The 19,443-nt window shown below is 47.1% G+C and overlaps 2 protein-coding genes and 1 long non-coding RNA gene across 3 annotated transcripts in view; 1 reads left to right on the top strand and 2 right to left on the bottom strand.

The window, feature by feature from the left end:
• The window catches only part of LOC121003515, a gene marked incomplete at its 5' end in the record, with an annotated part of 1,598,977 nt that overhangs the window by 389,633 nt on the left and 1,189,901 nt on the right, over positions 1-19,443 (top strand).
• The window catches only part of LOC121004233 (gastrula zinc finger protein XlCGF17.1-like), a 90,179-nt gene that overhangs the window by 15,043 nt on the left and 55,693 nt on the right, over positions 1-19,443 (bottom strand). The window lies entirely within an intron of this gene.
• Positions 150-19,066, bottom strand: LOC121003589. Its single transcript, XR_005779530.1, has 3 exons — positions 19,021-19,066; positions 18,845-18,939; positions 150-203 (listed from the first exon to the last, which is right to left on the bottom strand). It is a non-coding gene; the product is annotated as an uncharacterized LOC121003589 (long non-coding RNA).

The raw sequence follows: 19,443 nt of genomic DNA, 5'->3' as shown, positions 1-19,443 counted from the left end.
TCATTATTCCCACATTGCACAATATATCTATCTTTTTCTTTGTATTTATATAAGCAGAATCTTAGAGACCTCTCTGCTTTACTTAGTGGTCACTACTCACCTGGGCGGTTATCTGTAGGAATGTCCTCTGTCCTCTGCTCATCACCCCTCACATATGTCTCTGTAGGATTAATATTGTTCAGATCTTCACCCGGATTCACAAGCTGTGAAAGAAATATTGTAGAAGTCATCAGACGGTTGGAGAAGTCGTGTGGAAGGTTTTATATGACCTGAAAAGGCGACCAAAAACGACTGGACAGCAGGAGTTGTCTGACCCAAATATCTGCAGGTCTCCTGTATAAATCCAATCTGATTGCTTCATTATTCCAACCAGTTTGCAATGCAGGGAGAGTAGCCCTTATATTCCATCCCTAACATTACCTTGTGTGTATATAACATTACATTGTGTGTATATAACATTACATTGTTTGTGCACCTGTTACCCTTGCTGGCCGTCCCAGGACTGTGAAGCCGGTAAGCCAAAGTTCTTTCAGTCCGTGGCTTATTTACCTCCTCGGAATGGGCATAATCATCTGCTCTGCTGCAGCCAATGACTGGATTCAGGGGTAACATGTCCACAAGATACACATCACCACTGAAGCAAGTCATTGGCAGCATTAAAGCAGATGACCATGCCTGTGCGGGCGAGGAAGCAAACAACATTTACTAGAAGATGGACACACAGGAGCTGGCACACATCACCAGAGCTAAGGGTAGCAGGTACGTATGACTCTTTCCATAGTAGAGGCTGCGGATGTGAAAAGTTACTTATTCCTGAACAAACCCTTTAATTCTGTCTTCCTGATCTATCTTCCAGTTTTGGGATGACTGCAGGCATGAGGATACTGTACCTAGTATAAGGGACAGCGGAGAACACAGGAGAGGTGAGGACTGATTATCTATCACCACTAGATCATCCTGATTATCACTGTTTATAGTATAAGGACAGGAGAGGTGAGAACTGATTATCTATCACCACTAGAACACCTTGCTTATCACTGTTTATAGTATAAGGACAGGAGAGGTGAGAACTGATTACGATTATATTATATGATTATTATTACTATTATTAGTCCCTTCCAAAGTCACTGTACTTTTTTTTAACAAACGCTGCTCGACTAGATTTATCACATGCATCATTCAGGGAGCATGTGTTATTTCTCCCAAACACAAAGCAGCCACAATGTTCCTGCAATTGTCTCTGACCACCTTGCCCAGTTGGAGTTAGGTGAGGAGACAGCCAGCGCGGTTGTTTGCTGCTTGATGCCCTTTAGAAAGTATTTGGCTATGTGGCTACTATCACCCAGGGAGATCAGCTCTAAAACAGCATGGCAATGCTTCACATGATAGGAAGAAGGGGGAGTGGGAGCGATGTTCTGCCCTGCTTCTGTTTGGGACAGGAGGATATCCATGGAGGAGGCCGATAAGTGCCTGGTGTCGGGACACACGTGGAGGTGTCAATAGGACCTGGCCTTCTTGCTACAGTGCTGCCTCGCTGCAACAGGCTGGAACAGGCATGAACTGTTCCAGTCCGTAACCGTTGCTCCAAGTGTCCATTGTGTGCACCTTGCTGCACAGCTAGAATTGCAAGGAGTGGCCTACATTCACCGCCACTTGAGAGTACAAAGCAGGGATGGCTTTTTTTTTTTTAAATGCCAGCTAGATAAGGTCTAGTGAGGCTGAGCACGTGCCATTAGCCCCCTAAAGGCAACAGAGTCCACAAAGTGGTACCACAGAGACTGCACCACCAGCAACTTGTGCAAGCAGAGTTGTTTCTTGGCCACACATTCCATTATCGATGGCTGATGGTGGGACAGAATAGAAGGAGGCATAGTCTGAGCAGGAGGAGCAGTAACTGATGGGGACTTGGACACAGTACTGCACGTGGATGCCGCCTGGCTGCCACAAAGGAGACTGGGAGAAAAAGGAATCTCTTGTTGTGGTAGCTGGCAGACACCTCTGTCACCCTCATGGCTTATTGTAATCTGGCAGATCTTGCACAGGGCATTGCTTTTGTTTTCCAGCACCGTAGAGAACAACTGTCAGACAGGAGATACTTGCACACTCCACACAGAGCTAGCTGCAGCCGAGCTTGTTTGAGGTCTGGCACGTTTTGAGCCTGCAACCACAGTATCATCAGCATCACCAGTTCCCAAACGGACAATACTAGAAGCAGATCTGGCCCTGGTAGGTTCTAACTGCATGTTGCCTTCACTCTGTATTGCTGTCACTGCCACCATCCTCTTACTCTGATGTTGCCTTCTTCTCAGCTCCCTGATCTAGCTCCCAGATCCTGTCCAACACACAATCATTGTAATAGTCCTCAACCTCCCCGCCATGAAAACTGATATGTCATCATGGGCTTCCTAGCCCCCTCCAGATTACCTGCTTTATACTTGCCTTGAGTTCCACTGCTGCTACCACTGCCCCTACCACCACCAGTGCAGCTACAGGTGCCACTGCTCCTACCACCACCAGTGAAGCTACAGGTGCCACTGCTCCTACCACCAGAAACACAACTATGCATGGGGTTCCCCTCCTCCCCCGAATCTCCTCCTCATGGTATTCTAAACGCTGAGCCATCCAGTCCACAATTACATCCTCTTTATCCTCAATAATATTAGGAGCCAGGGAGAACTGTGGCCAACTACTACTACTCCTGGCAGGTACTGATACTGCTGGTACTACATACATTCTGACTCTGGGAGGACGAGGCATGGGTCTTTCATTCTGCACTATTCCATTTCTGAGACATTTTATTATGAGGCCTATAAATGAAAAGTCAGGGGTTTGGTACAGACAGATTATTTAACAGGACAAGCAAAATGGCAAGTGTGTTTTTTGTATTTTAAAGACAGTAGCACAATTAAATGTCTCTCCACTTCTACAAACACACTCCACACTGGTATTGACAATTTACTTTGGGAAGAATGCAGTGAAATGTCTAATAACTATGCATTTAATATCAGTGGTAAAACAACGAGAACTGTGTACTAAAATGTCTTTGAAACACACAGTCTGATGTACTAGTATGTCCACTAACACAATATAACAATACAGCATTTGTTGTAAAATGTCTTTGAACTATGTGTTTAATAATATGGATATAAAATTGGTGCAGTTGCTGTAACATGTTTGTGCTATAATGCAACGTGTTTAACCCTTTGATTTTCAGTTTTTCTGCTTTCATTTTTCACTCCCTGCCTTCCTGTGGCCATTACTTTTTTAAATTTTTTCTTTCATATAGCCTTAAGAGGGCTTGTTTTTTGTAGGAAAAGTTGTGCTTTCTAATTCCACCATTTAAAATTGCACACAATGAATTGCACACAAAAAAAAAAACGCCTGGCTGCACTGTAGAATCCAATAGATAAACCCACACACTCTACCGACTGAGCCACCACAACTTCTTATCAAAGAGACTAAGTAAACCTGGTTTACCGACTCTAAGACAGGGTGGGCTCAGGCTGTCTGAATGATGACAAGTGAGGTGGGACAACCACTTTAAGCACATTCCCTCTCTTTAGTGTTCCTATCACACTACGTTAGTGGCTTGTGTCTATAATCGTCCTTTGTCAGACTCTGCCCCTCCCCACGTCCTCCCAGTGTCATGTTATCCACAGTCCTCTACCTTCTTCATGGTTTTCCCTGCTAATACTGACATTAAACGCACTGGGCACTGTTTTCAACTGATTCATCTGAAACAAATCTCATAAGCTTTGTTTTTGTATGGCAGACCAATTACCGTATTTTTCGCTTTATAAGACGCACCTGATGATAAGACGCACCTAGATTTTTGAGGAGGAAAATAAGAAAAAAAAAATTGAACCAAAAGGTGTGCTTTTGAACTAATGGTGGTCTGTGGATGACGCACTGTTATGGGGGGACCTGTGGATGACGCACTGTTATGGGGGGACCTGTGGATGACGCACTGTTATGGGGGGACCTGTGGATGACGCACTGTTATGGGGGGACCTGTGGATGACGCACTGTTATGGGGGGACCTGTGGATGATGCATTGTTATGGGGGGACCTGTGGATGACGCACTGTTATGGGGGGACCTGTGGATGACACTGTTATGGGGGATCTGTGGATGACACTGTTATGGGGGATCTGTGGATGACGCACTGTTATGAGGGGGATGTGTGGATGATACCCTACTACGGGGGATGTAGCATCATATATAGCATCTTATGTAATGGGGGTCACTATTCACACAGGGGCAATATACTGTGACACATATGATACTGTGACCAGCATAAGATGATCTTATGCTGGTCACAGTATCATATGTGTCACAGTATATTGTCCCTGTGCGAATAGTGACCCCCATTACACCACAGGGCACACAGTAGACTTTATATGTAAAATCTTTTAATGGCTCTGCTTTCTTCTATAACAGTACTCATTATAAAAGCAGCAGTCTGGCCAGCACGTGACGTCACTCACTCAGTCAGTCACGCTCCTGCCAGCTTCCCATGAATGAAGTGGGAGGAGCGTGAATGAGTGAGAATCGCGAGGTTACGCTGCCGCTCTGCCTGCCGCTTTCATAGTGAGTTGTACTACTACAGAGGATTGCCCTAGTTTAAAGCAGAGATACTGCTTGAAGATTATAGACTGTACATGTGATAATTGCCGTGAGCGGGGCCCGATGTATTACAGTACAGTTACTGCACCGGGCCCCGCCGCGAGTGTTGCCAGCCTCCGTCCCCTCCTCCCACCCCTCTGATACATCGCGGCTTGCGATGTATCAGCGTGACCAAAGTAAACATGGCAGTGTTCACTTTATAAGACGCACTGCCATTTTCCCCCCACTTTTAGGGGGGAAATAGTGCGTCTTATAAAGCGAAAAATACGGTACATATTAATTTCAGGGACTCATTGTCTAAAGCAGGGGTACTCAACTGGTGGACTGCGGTCCAAATACGGACTGCGGGCGCCAGTTGTCCGGACCCCGGCCATCCTTCAGAGCGCTCCTCCTCTCCTGCACACTGTACCGTGCAGGAGGAGGAGCTTACCGGCGCACTTCCGCCTGTCCCAGAGCGCAGTGAGACAGGCCGGCTCCCTCCACATGTAGCGCTCCTCCTCCTGCACACTCTGGTACGTGCAGGAGGAGGAGCTTACCGGCGCACTTCCTCCTTCCCAGGGGCGCAGTGAGAGACGGCTCCCTCCACATGCAGGCACCAGCGCTGTCATCCGGCACCTGCAGGTGGAGGGAGCTTTCTCCCTCAGTGCGCTCACAGGTCCCTCCTCCCCGGCAGCAGCGGCAGCACGTAAGGGAGCTTCAAGCTCCAAAGGACACTTACGTTCTGCTGGAGAGGGGAGGGACATCACCGCTGCCACCAATGATATAAATGTCACATTTGGGTAGGAAGGGGGGCGTGGAGAGGGCTACAGAGAGGCGGGAACACGTCACTGACTGCAGGAAAGGACTCCAGTCAGTGTGGTGTTCCCATCTCTCCTGGGCCATCTTCTTTAAAATTAAAGGTAACCTGATTAAATAGAGTGATGAAGCCCCATCAAACCATAATAGTTTTGTTCCGCATCCATTTCCCATTATTGGGGCATTGGATGCGGACCCCTTAGTTTCAATTGAGCGGAAAAAGATGCAGACAGCACACAGTGTGCTGTCTGCATCTCTTGGGGCCCCATTGTAATTAAGGGGCCGCATCCAATCCCCCAATAATGGGAATTGGATGCGGAACAAAACTATCATATGTCTGTTCTGTGGCTTGGGTTGCCACCCGGCCAGTAGTTCACCAGCAAGGCTGGTATTTTAGTTCCCTTGCCGGTGCCAGAATTTTCCTGTAAGGACTGTTAAGGTACTTTCACACTTGCGGCAGGACGGATCCGACAGGCTGTTCACCCTGTCAGATCCGTCCTGCCGCTATTTCGCCGGACTGCCACTCCCCATTGACTATAGCGGGAGTGGAGCTACGGCGCAGCATGGCAGTGCACGGCGTGAGGCCGCCAGACGAAAAAGTCGGACATGTAGTACTTTTAGTCTGGCGGCCTCTCACCGTGCTGCGCCGTAGCTCTGCCCCCATCCCCATTATAGTCGATGGGCACAGAGCAGCGGCACGGCGAAGTAGTGGCAAGATGGATCTGACAGGGTGAGCAGCCTGTCAGATCCGTCCTGCTGCAAGTGTGAAAGTACCCTTACTAATGAGCCCTTCCATCATGGAACGCCCATTAGTACAGCATTTACCTCCACCGCTACTTGTGCTAGTAAAAATTTTTATAAAATTACGGTACCTCCACCTCCATTTGCTCACGCTGTGGAGAGCACTCCCTGCTGACTAGAAGCTCAAGACAGGACCTACAAGACGTGATCACGTTGGAGCACCGGTCCTGAGCTTGCAGTCAGCAGCGAATGTTCACCGCAGCCAGGTGAATGCCAATTATTATTATTTGCAAAAGCAGAGAAGGGGGGCACTAATGGGGGCATTACTCTTACTGGGGGCACTAATGGGGACATTATTCTTACTGGGGGCATTATTCTTACTGGGGCACTAATGTGGCCATTACTAATTCAGGGACTTACCCGGGGCGCTCCACTATAACGTCAGAGCGCCCCGCGCATGGATCACATGGCATCTTTACTGTTGGCGTTCAGCTCGGACCTTCACCTGACTGCAGACCCAGGTATGTGGACCTTTAATAAAACTAGTTGAGTACCCCTGCCCTAAGGTTTAGCCAACGAGTCCCTGAAATTAATACTTTCAGAGTAAAGATGAGCAAATCGATTCTAAACTAATCAGATTCAGGAAGAATTTCGAAAAAAATGGTCTGCCACACAAAAGCACAGCTCCCTCCCCACCAGCTACTCTTCTCGCTTTCTGTATGTCCCTAAACATATCATGCTGCTGAAGATATCATCTCTACATTATCCATTACACTAGAAGAGCAAAGGTTTAGACTCTAGTGTATGGATAATGTAGAGATGATACCTTCAGCACCATGATATGTTTAGGGAGATACAGAAGACAAGGAGGAGTAGCTGGTGGGGAGGGAGCTCTCCAGAGGGATCTGATAACTGATGCTGTAATCTTGTAGTTCACAGGATGTCAGCCACACAGGAGAGAGACAGCAAGCCTCAGACTGGAGGTCAGACTAGAGATCACATGACCAGGTGTCCATAATCAAAGGTTCAAAATGTATGGATGCATCTGAGCAGCTAGAAAATTGTTGGCGAGTTAGAATCATATGTGCTGATGAAAATAATCCTATATAGCTTTTCTAATAATCAACTTCCAATATTATCAGGGGCGTAGCTGTAAGGCAGGGGTGAACCTCTATGGTCCCGCCGCCTGAGCCGTACAGCGCGGGACACAGGCCGGAAGAGGCCTGCATCGCAGCGGAGGTAAGTAAAAGTCCTTTTTTGGTGGGGACTGTTACTGGCACATGGGGGGGGGGGGGCGGCGGGAAGCACTTGAAACTGGCACATGGGGGTGAGAAGGAGAGAGGCACTTGATACTGGCACATGGGGGGGGGAGGAAGGAGACAGGCATTTGATACTGGCACATGGGGGGGGGAGGGGAGAGGCACTTGATATTGGCACATGGGGGGCACTTGATATTGGCACATGGGGGGCACTTGATACTGGCACATGGGGGGAGGCACTTGTTACTGGCACATGGGGGGGGGGGCACTTGTTACTGGCACATGATTGGGGGATATCTATGGGAGGCACTTGTTACTGGCACATTATTATGGGGCACTATGGGGGCTTCTACTGAGGCCACAAAGAAGGGGTATTTTATATGGTGGGGCTCTGTGTGGTACTAGTATTATCAGGGGTATTATCTGTTTCTGCAGTATAGTATTGGGGAGCACAGCGGCACAGTATTGGGGGTAGTAGGATGATTTGTCCAGAAGATGGGAGGATGATGGAAAAGTAGGTTGCCAACAGTGGTGCCCAACCAGTGAATATAAGCCCAAGGTGTGTGTGTGTGTGTGTGTGTTTCACTGCTGCCGCCCTGCCCAGTGCCCACTCCAGTATACCCTGTACTGTCATGTCACTCACTGTGCATGTTAACCATGTACTGTTAGTCACAGTACAGGGTTAATATGCACAGTGATGTCACATACAGTACAGCCAGCCCAGGGTTAATATGCACTGTGACATCTCAGTATAGTCAGGGTTAATGTAAAGTGTTAGTATACACTGTGAATATATGCCCTGTACTGTGCTGACAACAAGCCCCTTCCATGTATCTCTTTGGGAGAGTCGGAGAAACACGAACGCTGTATCTCTGTCTCTCCCACAGAGATGAATAGAGGGGGTGTGCCGCTCTGAAGCCTAGCAGAGCCAGCATTCTGGGCGCTGGGCAGCAGATCAGGGCGCAGCCCCCCCACCCCCCACGATCAGACATCTTATCTCCTATCCTGTGGATAAAGAATATCTTGTGTTCGTGGGGGGGCTCATGTTTGAGTTTCGCCTAAGGCCTCACAAAGTCTAGAGCCGCCTCTGGATGCATTTATCTCCTGATGTTCATGTTCAAGCTGACAATCCGAGCAAAACTTTGGTTGACCATTTGTAGTATTGCATGGTCCCGGCCTAAGACCTCTCAGAAAACTTCTGTGCCACTCTTGTGCAGCCACAAAAGATCTGCAGCAGTTGACAGAGAAGGCCATCTTAAAAGTCTGTACAGGCAGTAAACAGTGAGAAGATCCAGACAACATGAAACGTCTATGGTCAGCTGTAATCATGCTGGGTTGTTTTGATACCAAAATTTCTGATATCCACTCTCCATGGATATCATATGATCGACCATATTTATCCACTCCAATTTAGTCGGAGAGATCGGCTGTATCCAGTGTTTTGCAATGGATTTACGTGCAATGTACAATAATTTAGCAATTGCTAATTTATAATCATTGGTGGTTGTTAGGTCCTCTACATACCCAAGATACTCCACCAGTGGAGTCTTTGGTAAAATAACTCCATAGCTGTTTTCTATTTGTCTATACACTCCACACCAGAAACGCTCCAGTTCTGTGCAGGACCAAAACATATGAGCCAAGTCTGCATCCGGGGTAGCACACCTAGGACAGTTAGAGTCCGCACGTAGACCAATCTTAAACAGGAGTTGTGGCATCTTGTATACCCTATGAATAAGGAATAATTGCGATCGCCTATGTGCCACACACATAGATATCGCGGGTACTGCCCCCAAAACATCCCTCCATTTTTCCTCCGACAATTCTCCTACATCCCTCTCCCATTTAGGCCTCATGCACACGACCGTTGTTGTGTTCTGTGTCCGTTGTTCTGTTTTCCGTGATTTTCTGCGGACCCATTGACTTTCAATGGGTCCGTTGAAAACTCGGATAATGCACCGTTTGTCATCCGCGTCCGTGATCCGTGTTTCCAGTCCGTCAAAAAAATAGGACCTGTCCTATTTTTTTCACGGACAACGGTTCGCGGACCCATTCAAGTCAATGGAGGCAAAAAAGATTGTCATCCGCGTCGGGTTTATTCCTATCATTTGCAAGGCAAACTTGAATTAGATTTTTTTTTTCACTTTTCATGTCTGGTGATCCTCCAAAAATCAAGGAAGACACACGGAAGAAAAAACGGACCCGGATCACGGAACAACAGAACCCCTTTTTCGTGTGCATGAAGCCTTAGTCTTAAGACTGGTTAATGGATCACGTACTACTTTATCTAGTAGACTGGCATAAGCCATTGAGACAATCGTGCGCGATAATCTGGCCTGCACCACTGAATCAATCACCGGCATGGCGTGCACAGTCAAAGGAGGAGTCTTCCGTTCCCGAGTCTGCATGGCATGTCTCAATTGTAAGTATTGGTATAATACACGGTTCGACAATTGAAATTCTGTCTGTAGTTGTTGAAAGGCTTTAAGATTATTCTCGAAGTACAGATGTGCTATTCTTGTTACCCCAGCTTTTTCCCAACTGTCAAAACCTTCCAGCTGGAATAGTTCCCCCAACCTTTCATTCCTCCAAATAGGGGTATATTTTGTACATCCAGTAACTCCTATCAACTCCTTTGCTTTCTCCCAAATTTTATGCATCAGGAGCATGGTAGGTAGGCCCGGTGATCTCAGTCGAAATTTGTGTGCCTCTAGTGCCTCCATCAAAGATTTGTCAGACAATAGGGACTGTATAATTAACCTCCTAGAGTCCAGTACAATACTGCCATCCTCTATCCCCCATCCTTGCATATGCTGCAATTGTGCAGATATATAGTACACCCATGGGTTGGGCAAGGCTATACCTCCCTCTGTCTTAGGTAGATGTAGTTTGGTTAGTGCTATTCTGGCGGTCTTCTTTTTCCATATTAAATCTCTAAATATACCATCTATTCTGCGGAATAGGTACCCCGGAACCCATATTGGTGCATTATGTAAGACATATAATAATTGTGGCATTAAAATCATTTTGGCCAGATTAGCCCGTCCCATCATTGAAAGAGGCAGTTTGAGCAAAGACTATCTTTTGTTTCATTTTCCCCAGTATCGGAAGAATATTAGAAACACAGTAATCTTGTGCATTACGGGTTACCCAAATGCCTAAATATTTAAAGGTATCTACACTCGGGATTGGGATCTTCTCCACCCACCTCTTATCTTCTTGCGGAGACATCAACATAATCGCCGATTTGGTCCAGTTAATAGATAACCCTGAGCAGCTGCCAAACAGATCTATAATCTCCATAACCCGACCCACAGAGGTTCTCACATCATCCAAAAATAATAGCATGTCGTCTGGATATAATGCCAGCTTTTCCTCAGACTCTGCGTATTTAACCTCCTCAGGAGCGCCGTCCTGGCGGCGGCCCTGTTATTCCTCCTGGACGCATATACGCGTCCTCTAAGCGAGACGTGAGATATCGGTCAGAGCCGGCCCGCGCATGCGCATCGCGGGCCGGCAAAAGTTAAAGGACAATTTCGTCATCAACCTGCCAGCCAATGATCGTCGCAGGCAGGTTGATGATTTTCAAAAAATCGAATCACAAGCCATCTAACACCTTATATTTATAAATATAAGGTGTTAAATGGCTTCTCTGCTCCTCTGCTGGTCCTTTTCGTCGGTTGGTTCCAGCAGAGGAGCAGACATCACAGTGAGTACACCCAACACTACACTTAGCCCCCAGATCCCTCCATCACCCCAATTAACCCCTTGATCACCACTTGATCGCCCCTGTCAATCACCTAGTGAAAGGGAAAAAAGTGTAAACTGTCACTTTTTTTTTTCACTGGTATTGACGGTTAGGTTTTAGGATAGTTTAGGTCCCTTGGTTAGGTAGTTAGCGATCATTTAGCGCCCAGCCCACCGCAGTCACTGATTCTCTGATTAGCGTATCGCTAATCAGCATTTGTACTTTTATAGTATCTGTAAGTGATCAGAACTGATCACAGTCAGATCTATAATAGTATTAGTGTCACCTTAGTTCACCCTCCACCCAAAACACAGTGTTTGCCCGATCAGGCCTGATCGGTCGCCCACACGTGCGTTCACCCCCCGCCCGCCCCGCCGCAGTGACAAAATTTATTTATTTTCTGATCACTGCACAATCACTTTACAAGCGCTGCGGCGAAAGAAAAATCTGTTTTGATATTTTATATCAATCTCAGCGGCCTCCGGTACTTCGCTAGCCTCCCATTTGTAAGACAGGCTTGCTTTTTTTTCTTCGGTAGTCTCAGGGAATACCCCCTAAATTTAGTAGTCCAAATGTCAAACAGGGGGTATTCTTCTGAAGAGGCCTATAGGCTTCTGACCCAGTCGGATGAGGAGTGGGAACCCTCATCTGACGAATCCAGCGGGTCAGAATATGAACCTGTAGAAAGCAATGGCAGTCTGACCCAAAGTTCGGACGAGGAGGTTGAGGTCCCTGATAGCACCAGGCGTACCCGGCCCCGTGTTGCTACACCACAGATTGCGCAGGATCCGCTTCAAGGGCAGCAGAGTGGGGCTGGCGCTGTCGGATTACGTGGTGAGGCATACACCAGCAGCGCAGCCCTCCCTGGACCTAGTACCAGCACTGCCGTACAACATGGTGAAGTGGCGAGCACCAGAAGGGCAGTTGAAGCTGGTACGGTGGCACGTGCAATAGTTACCCCGTCGCAGCCACCGCACAGACAGGCCCGTAGAGCCCCTAGAGTCCCTGAGGTGCTGGCAAACCCTGATTAGCAGTCACCAACTTCAGCCGCACCTGTAGTTCCTCCTTTCACCGCCCAGTCTGGAGTTCGGGTTGAGACAGCTCAGATCGGATCGGCACTGGGGTTTTTTGAGCTGTTCTTGACTGCGGAGCTCTTGGACTTAGTTGTGGCAGAAACAAACAGATATGCCACTGAATTTATAGCCGCCAACCCGGGAAGCTTTTATGCCCAGTCTTTCTGGTGGAAACCCGTCCAAGTTTCCGAATTTAAAATTTTTCTGGGCCTTCTCCTCAACATGGGCTTAACCAAAAAGCATGAATTGCGGTCATATTGGTCCACAAACCCAATTCATCACATGCCCATGTTCTCTGCTGCTATGTCCAGGACACGATTTGAGACCATCCTGCGTTTCCTGCACTTTAGCGACAACAGCACCTCTCGTCCCAGAGGCCACCCAGCTTTTGACCGGCTCCACAAGATTCGGCCCCTCATAGACCACTTCAACACCAAACCCCTGAGCAAAACATCTGCATAGACGAGTCCCTTATACATTTTACCGGGCGCCTTGGCTTCAAACAATACATCCCAAGCAAGCGCGCCCGGTATGGGGTCAAATTGTATAAGCTCTGTGAAAGGGCCACAGGCTATACCCACAAATTTCGGATCTATGAGGGTAAAGATGCCCTGACTACCTGGGGAGCAGTGGGAAGACAGTCTGGGACTTGGTGTCACCCTTAGGCCTCCTGCACACGGCCGTTTTTTTTCCCCGTTTACTGGCCGTTTTTTGCGTTCCGTATACGGAACCATTCATTTCAATGGTTCCGCAAAAAAACGGAATGTACTCCGTATGCATTCCGTTTCCGTATTTCCGTTCCGTTTTAACATAGAACATGTCCTATTACTGCCCGCAAATCACGTTCCGTGGCTCCATTCAAGTAAAAAAAAAAACGGAACACATATGGAAATGCATCCGTATGTCTTCCGTTTCCGTTCCGTTTTTTGCTGAACCATCTATTGAAAATGTTATGCCCAGCCCAATTTTATCTATGTAATTACTGTATACTGTACATGCAATACGGAAAAACGGAACGGAAAAACGGAACAGAAACGGAAACACAACGGAAACAAAAAACGGAACAACGGATCCGTGAAAAACGGAACGCAAAACACTGAAAAAGCCAAAGCCATACGGTCGTGTGCAATAGGCCTTATTTGGCAAGGGGTACCATCTTTATGTGGACAATTTTTACACAAGTGTGCCCCTCTTCAGGCATTTGTTCCTAGAACAGATTGGCTGCTGTGGCACCGTGCGACCTAGTCGCCGGGGCTTCCCCCAACGGCTCGTTACCACCCGTCTTGCAAGAGGGGAGAGGGCTGCCTTGTGTAACGAAGAACTGCTCGCGGTGAAATGGAGAGACAAGCGTGACGTTTACATGCTCTCCTCCATTCACGCAGACACGGCAATCCAAATTGAACGAGCAACCAGTGTCATTGAAAAGCCCCTCTGTGTCCACGACTATAATTTGCTCATGGGAGAGGTGGACTTCAATGACCGGATGTTGGCTCCTTATCTACTTTCCCGACACACCAGACGCTGGTATAAGAAGGTCTCTGTATATTTGATTCAATTGGCTGCATATAATAGTTTTGTTCTCTACAGTAAGGCTGGGAGAACAGGATCCTTCCTCAAATTTCAGGAAGAGATCATTGAGAACCTCCTGTATCCAGGAGGTTCCGTGGCCCCATCCACCAGTGTAGTGAGCAGTCTACACGAGCGACATTTCCCCAGTGTCGTTGCTGGTACCTCAAACCGACCGCCACCCCGAAAAAAATGTTGTGTCTGTAGCAGGAGTGGAATAAGGCGTGACACCCGCTATTTCTGTCCTGACTGTCCTGACCACCCTGCCCTATGCTTTGGGGAGTGTTTCCGGAAGTACCACACACAGGTACACTTAGCATAGAGATTGCATCTCACAGGACAGGCACACAGGGCTATTAGGGCCCTTTCACTCACAGCTGCTGCAAACCTCTCCTTTCACCTGGGACAAAGTGCATAATGTACTTCACCACATCTTTGGGCGATTTGCGCTTTGCACATTGTCCCATGGGGAAGGAGAGGTTTGTTCTATAAAAGGTAAAAAAAAATTTAAAAAAAATCACCGGTAAGCAAAAAAGTTAATGTTCTGTTCAAAAAGTTAAATAAAGTTTATATGTTCCGTTCAAAGGTTATTATAAAGTTAATAAATTTATTGCGTTGCGGCCTGGTTTTTTCTTTTTACCTTCCAGGTGGACCAACCGATCGACTAGCTGCAGCACTGATGTGCATTCTGACAGAAGCATTGCGCTGCTGTCAGATTACACAACAGTCGGTGTATGCGGCGCTGCAAGATGAGATTTCTCCTCTGCAGTAAAAGATACGTTTGCCGAGGCATATAAGCTGAGGGGGAGGCGGTGTTCATATACTTTGGCAAACACTTTGTATATAAAAAAATAAAATCCCGGCAATGATTTATACATTCACATCAATTGATGTGAATGGAGAAATCTGGTTTGCCAGGGCATACGGGCTAAGTGGGTTTGGATGTTGGGGCGGAGCTCCTATGTCCTGGCATTTTTTTTTTTTGGCAGAGATTTTTTCATCCACATTGATCGATGCGAATGAAGAAATCTGTGCCGTTCATTTTCTCTTTCAGCCCAGAGGCTGAACGGAAAAAAAATAATCTCATTACCCGTATGCTCAATATAAGGAGAATAGCAGAAACTCCTAATGCTGGCCATACATGTAATGATTGCGGAGACCCTCAAATGCCAGGGCAGTACAAACACCCCACAAATGACCCCAATTTGGAAAGAAGACACCCCAAGGTATTCGCTGAGGGGCATATTGAGTCCATGAAAGATTGAAATTTTTGTCCCAAGTTAGCGGAAAGGGAGACTTTGTGAGAAAAAAAAAAAGAATTTCCGCTAACTTGTGCCAAATTATTTTTTTTCTATGAACTCGCCATGCCCCTCATTGAATACCTTGGGGTGTCTTCTTTTCAAAATGGGGTCATATGTGGGGTATTTATACTGCCCTGGCATTTTAGGGGCCCTAAAGCGTGAGAAAAAGTCTGGAATCCAAATGTCAAAAAAAATGCCCTCCTAAAAGGAATTTGGGCCCCTTTGCGCATCTAGGCTGCAAACAAGTGTCACACATGTGGTATCGCAGTACTCAGGAGAAGTTGGGGAATGTGTTTTGGGGTGTCATTTTACATATACCCATGCTGGGTGAGATAAATATCTTGGTCAAATGCCAACTTTGTATAAAAAAAAAAAATGGGAAAAGTTGTCTTTTGCCGAGATATTTCTCTCACCCAGCATGGGTATATGTAAAAAGACACCCCAAAATACATTCCCAACTTCTCCTGAGTACGGCGATACCACATGTGTGACACTTTTTTGCAGCCTAGGTGGGCAAAGGGGCCCACATTCCAAAGAGCACCTTTAGGATTTCACAAGGCATTTTTTACACATTTTGATTTCAAACTACTTCTCACACATTAGGGCCCCTAAAATGCCAGGGCAGTATAACTAGGAAGGAAGACACCCCAAGGTATTTCGTGATGGGCATAGTGAGTTCATGGAAGTTTTTATTTTTTGTCACAAGTTAGTGGAATATGAGACTTTGTAAGGAAATAAAAGAAAATCATAATTTTCAGCTAACTTGTGACAAAAAAGAAAAAATTCTAGGAACTCGCAATGCCTCTCATGGAATACCTTGGGGTGTCTTCTTTCCAAAATGGGGTCACTTGTGGGGTAGTTATACTGCCCTGGCATTTTAGGGGCCCTAATGCGTGAGAAGTAGTTTGAAATCAAAATGTGTAAAAAATGCCCTGTGAAATCCAAAAGGTGCTCTTTGGAATGTGGGCCCATTTGCCCACCTAGGCTGCAAAAAAGTGTCACACATCTGGTATCGCCATACTCAGAAGAAGTAGGGCAATGTGTTTTTGGGTGTCTTTTTACATATACCCATGCTGGGTGAGAGAAATATCTCGGCAAAAGACAATTTTTCCCATTTTTTTATACAAAGTTGGCATTTGACCAAGATATTTACCTCACCCAGCATGGGTATATGTAAAATGACACCCCAAAACACATTGCCCAACTTCTCCTGAGTACGGCGATACCACATGTGTGACACTTTTTTGCAGCCTAGATGCGCAAAGGGGCCCAAATTCCTTTTAGGAGGGCATTTTTAGACATTTGGATCCCAGACTTCTTCTCACGCTTTAGGGCCCCTAAAATGCCAGGGCAGTATAAATACCCCACATGTGACCCCATTTTGGAAAGAAGACACCCCAAGGTATTCAATGAGGGGCATGGAGAGTTCATAGAAAAAGTTAGCGGAAATAATTATTTTTTTTTCTCTCAAAGTCTCCCTTTCCGCTAACTTGGGACAAAAATTTCAATCTTTCATGGACTCAATATGCCCCTCAGCAAATACCTTGGGGTGTCTTCTTTCCGAAATGGGGTCACATGTGGGGTATTTTTACTGCCCTGGCATTTTAGGGGCCCTAAAGCGTGAGAATATAAATGTCAAAAAAAAATTTACGCATTTGGATTCCGTGAGGGGTATGGTGAGTTCATGTGAGATTTTATTTTTTGTCACAAGTTAGTGGAACATGAGACTTAGATTTTTTTTTTTTTTTCTTACAATTTCCACTAACTTATGCCAAAAAAAATTCTGAATGGAGCCTTACAGGGGGGTGATCAATCACAGGGGGGTGATCAGGGAGTCTATATGGGGGTGATCACCCCCCTGTCAATGATCACCCCCCTGTAAGGCTCCATTCAGACGTCCGTATGTGTTTTGCGGATCCGATCCATGGATCCGTAAAACACATACGGACGTCTGAATGGAGCCTTACAGGGGGGTGATCAATGACAGGGGGGGTGATCAATGACAGGGGGTGATCACCCCCCTGTCATTGATCACCCCCCTGTAAGGCTCCATTCAGACGTCCGTATGTGTTTTGCGGATCCGATCCATGGATCCGCAAAACACATACGGACCTCTGAATGGAGCCAGCCTTACAAGGGGGTGATCAATGACAGGGGGGTGATCAGGGAGTCTATATGGGGTGATCACCCCCCTGTAAGGCTCCATTCAGACGTCCGTATGTGTTTTGCGGATCCGATCCATGTATCCGTGGATCCGTAAAACACATACGGACATCTGAATGGAGCCTTACAGGGGGGTGATCAATGACAGGGGGGTGATCAATGACAGGGGGGTGATCAGGGAGTCTATATGGGGTGATCAGGGGTTAATAAGGGGTTAATAAGTGACAGGGGGGGTGTAGTGTAGTGTGGTGCTACTTATTACAGAGCTGCCTGTGTCCTCTGGTGGTCGATCCAAGCAAAGGGGACCACCAGAGGACCAGGTAGCAGGTATATTAGACGCTGTTATCAAAACAGCGTCTAATATACCTGTTAGGGGTTAAAAAAATCGCATCTACAGTCTGCCAGCGAACGATCGCCGCTGGCAGGCTGTAGATCCACTCGCTTACCTGCAGTTCCTGTGAACGCGCGCGCCTTGTGCGAGCGTTCACAGGAAATCTCGCGTCTCGCGAGATGACGCGTATATGCGTGACTCTGCCTGGAGCTGCCGCCTCCGGAACGCGATCCGGAGGCGGTTAATAACTATTTCCCCCCTTAGGGGCCATAACCTGGGATCTTGTAATCCCTTGTCCCATTCACCCTGATAGAGCTGTATTAGGGTGAATAGGATCTCACACTCTCCCTGCTGCCCTGTGCATAGTACACACAGCAGCAGGGAGCTGACCATGGACAGCTTCAGTAGCATCCTGGCTGCCATGGTAACCGATCAGAGCCCCAGGATTACACTGCTAGGGCTCCGATCACAATGCCATTGAACCACCAAAGAAGAGGAGGGGAGGGGAACCTGTGGCCACTGCCACCAATGATTTTAGTACTGAGGGGGTGGAGGGGGGGGGGCGCATTGAGCCACCAATGTTTTTAATACTGGGGGGGAGGGTGCTCCACCAATGATAATTAACCTTAAATACAGATGCAGGCGGCAGGTGCTGGCGGCAGAATCAGGGATCTACGATCAGCGGCAGTTAACCCATCAGGTGCCGCACCCGCCTCCTGTATCTGTATTAAAAGTAAATTATCATTGGTGGCGCAGTGGCCAGGCTGCTTTTCACTGGCACTGGGGCTCGGGATGATGCTGGGGAGGACACAAGGAGGAGGCTGCTGCCGTTCACCGAGCTCCCTAGCTCAGACGGCGCTACAGTTTATTACCTCCTCCTGCATTAATTAGCCGCCCATTCATTGGGCTCAGCGGCGGCCGCGTCATAGGAGGGCGGAATTCCCTACCTCCCTCCTTCCTTGGCCGGATAGCACATGCCATGTTCTCTTACAAGAGGAGATACTAGACTGCGCTATTGAAAAAATGAACATCCCGGTACCGAATCGATACTGGTGTAAAAGTATCAATTGGGTATCGAAATTTTGATACCCAAAACAACCCTAAATCCTGCCATCTCCATCTTTCTCATTACAGAAGGATAAAAACATATAATACTGGTGGATAAAACAAGACTGAAGACAAGATCTTCACAGCCTTCTACAGATCATAGGGGACATTTCATGAGACCTTATCTCCATCTACCTTATCATCCTGTGGGACATTGTGATGTTCTTCTGAACCATCCTGTGGAAGAAGAGGACTGGGACATCTCTCCGGTGTTCGTCTCTCTTCCTTATCTGTGGGAAACACATCCAGTGACTGAATTAATTCCTTACATACAGATAATGAGGACGTGTGTATTTAGTCATGTCTATTACCTGGTGATGTGAGGGACAGGTGATCCTCCATCATGACGTCCTTGTACAGATCTTTGTGTCCTTCTAAATACTCCCACTCCTCCATGGAGAAATAGACGGTGACATCCTGACACCTTATAGGAACCTGACAACACAATGATACAGTCATCACCCAGATCCCTTCATAGCGTTCCTGTATAATGTCCCAGCATTCCCAGCAGTGTCACCTCTCCAGTCAGCAGCTCAATCATCTTGTTGGCGAGTTCTAGGATCTTCTCTCTATTGATTTCCTCATGTATCAGGGGGTGAGGTGGAGGCCCCATGATTGGGCTCAGGGTTCTTCTCCATCCTTCAGACACAGGGTCCTGACAGCGCTCACTAGAGGTCTTCTTCACTACTGTGTAGTCCTGGTTATGGAAAGACACAGTAATAAATATCACTCCA

This window comes from Bufo bufo, chromosome 6 (assembly GCF_905171765.1).
Source record: "Bufo bufo chromosome 6, aBufBuf1.1, whole genome shotgun sequence".
Taxonomy (NCBI): Eukaryota; Metazoa; Chordata; class Amphibia; order Anura; family Bufonidae; genus Bufo; species Bufo bufo.
Note: the sequence above shows the minus strand (reverse complement) of the source record. Positions and strands in the feature narration are given on the sequence as shown.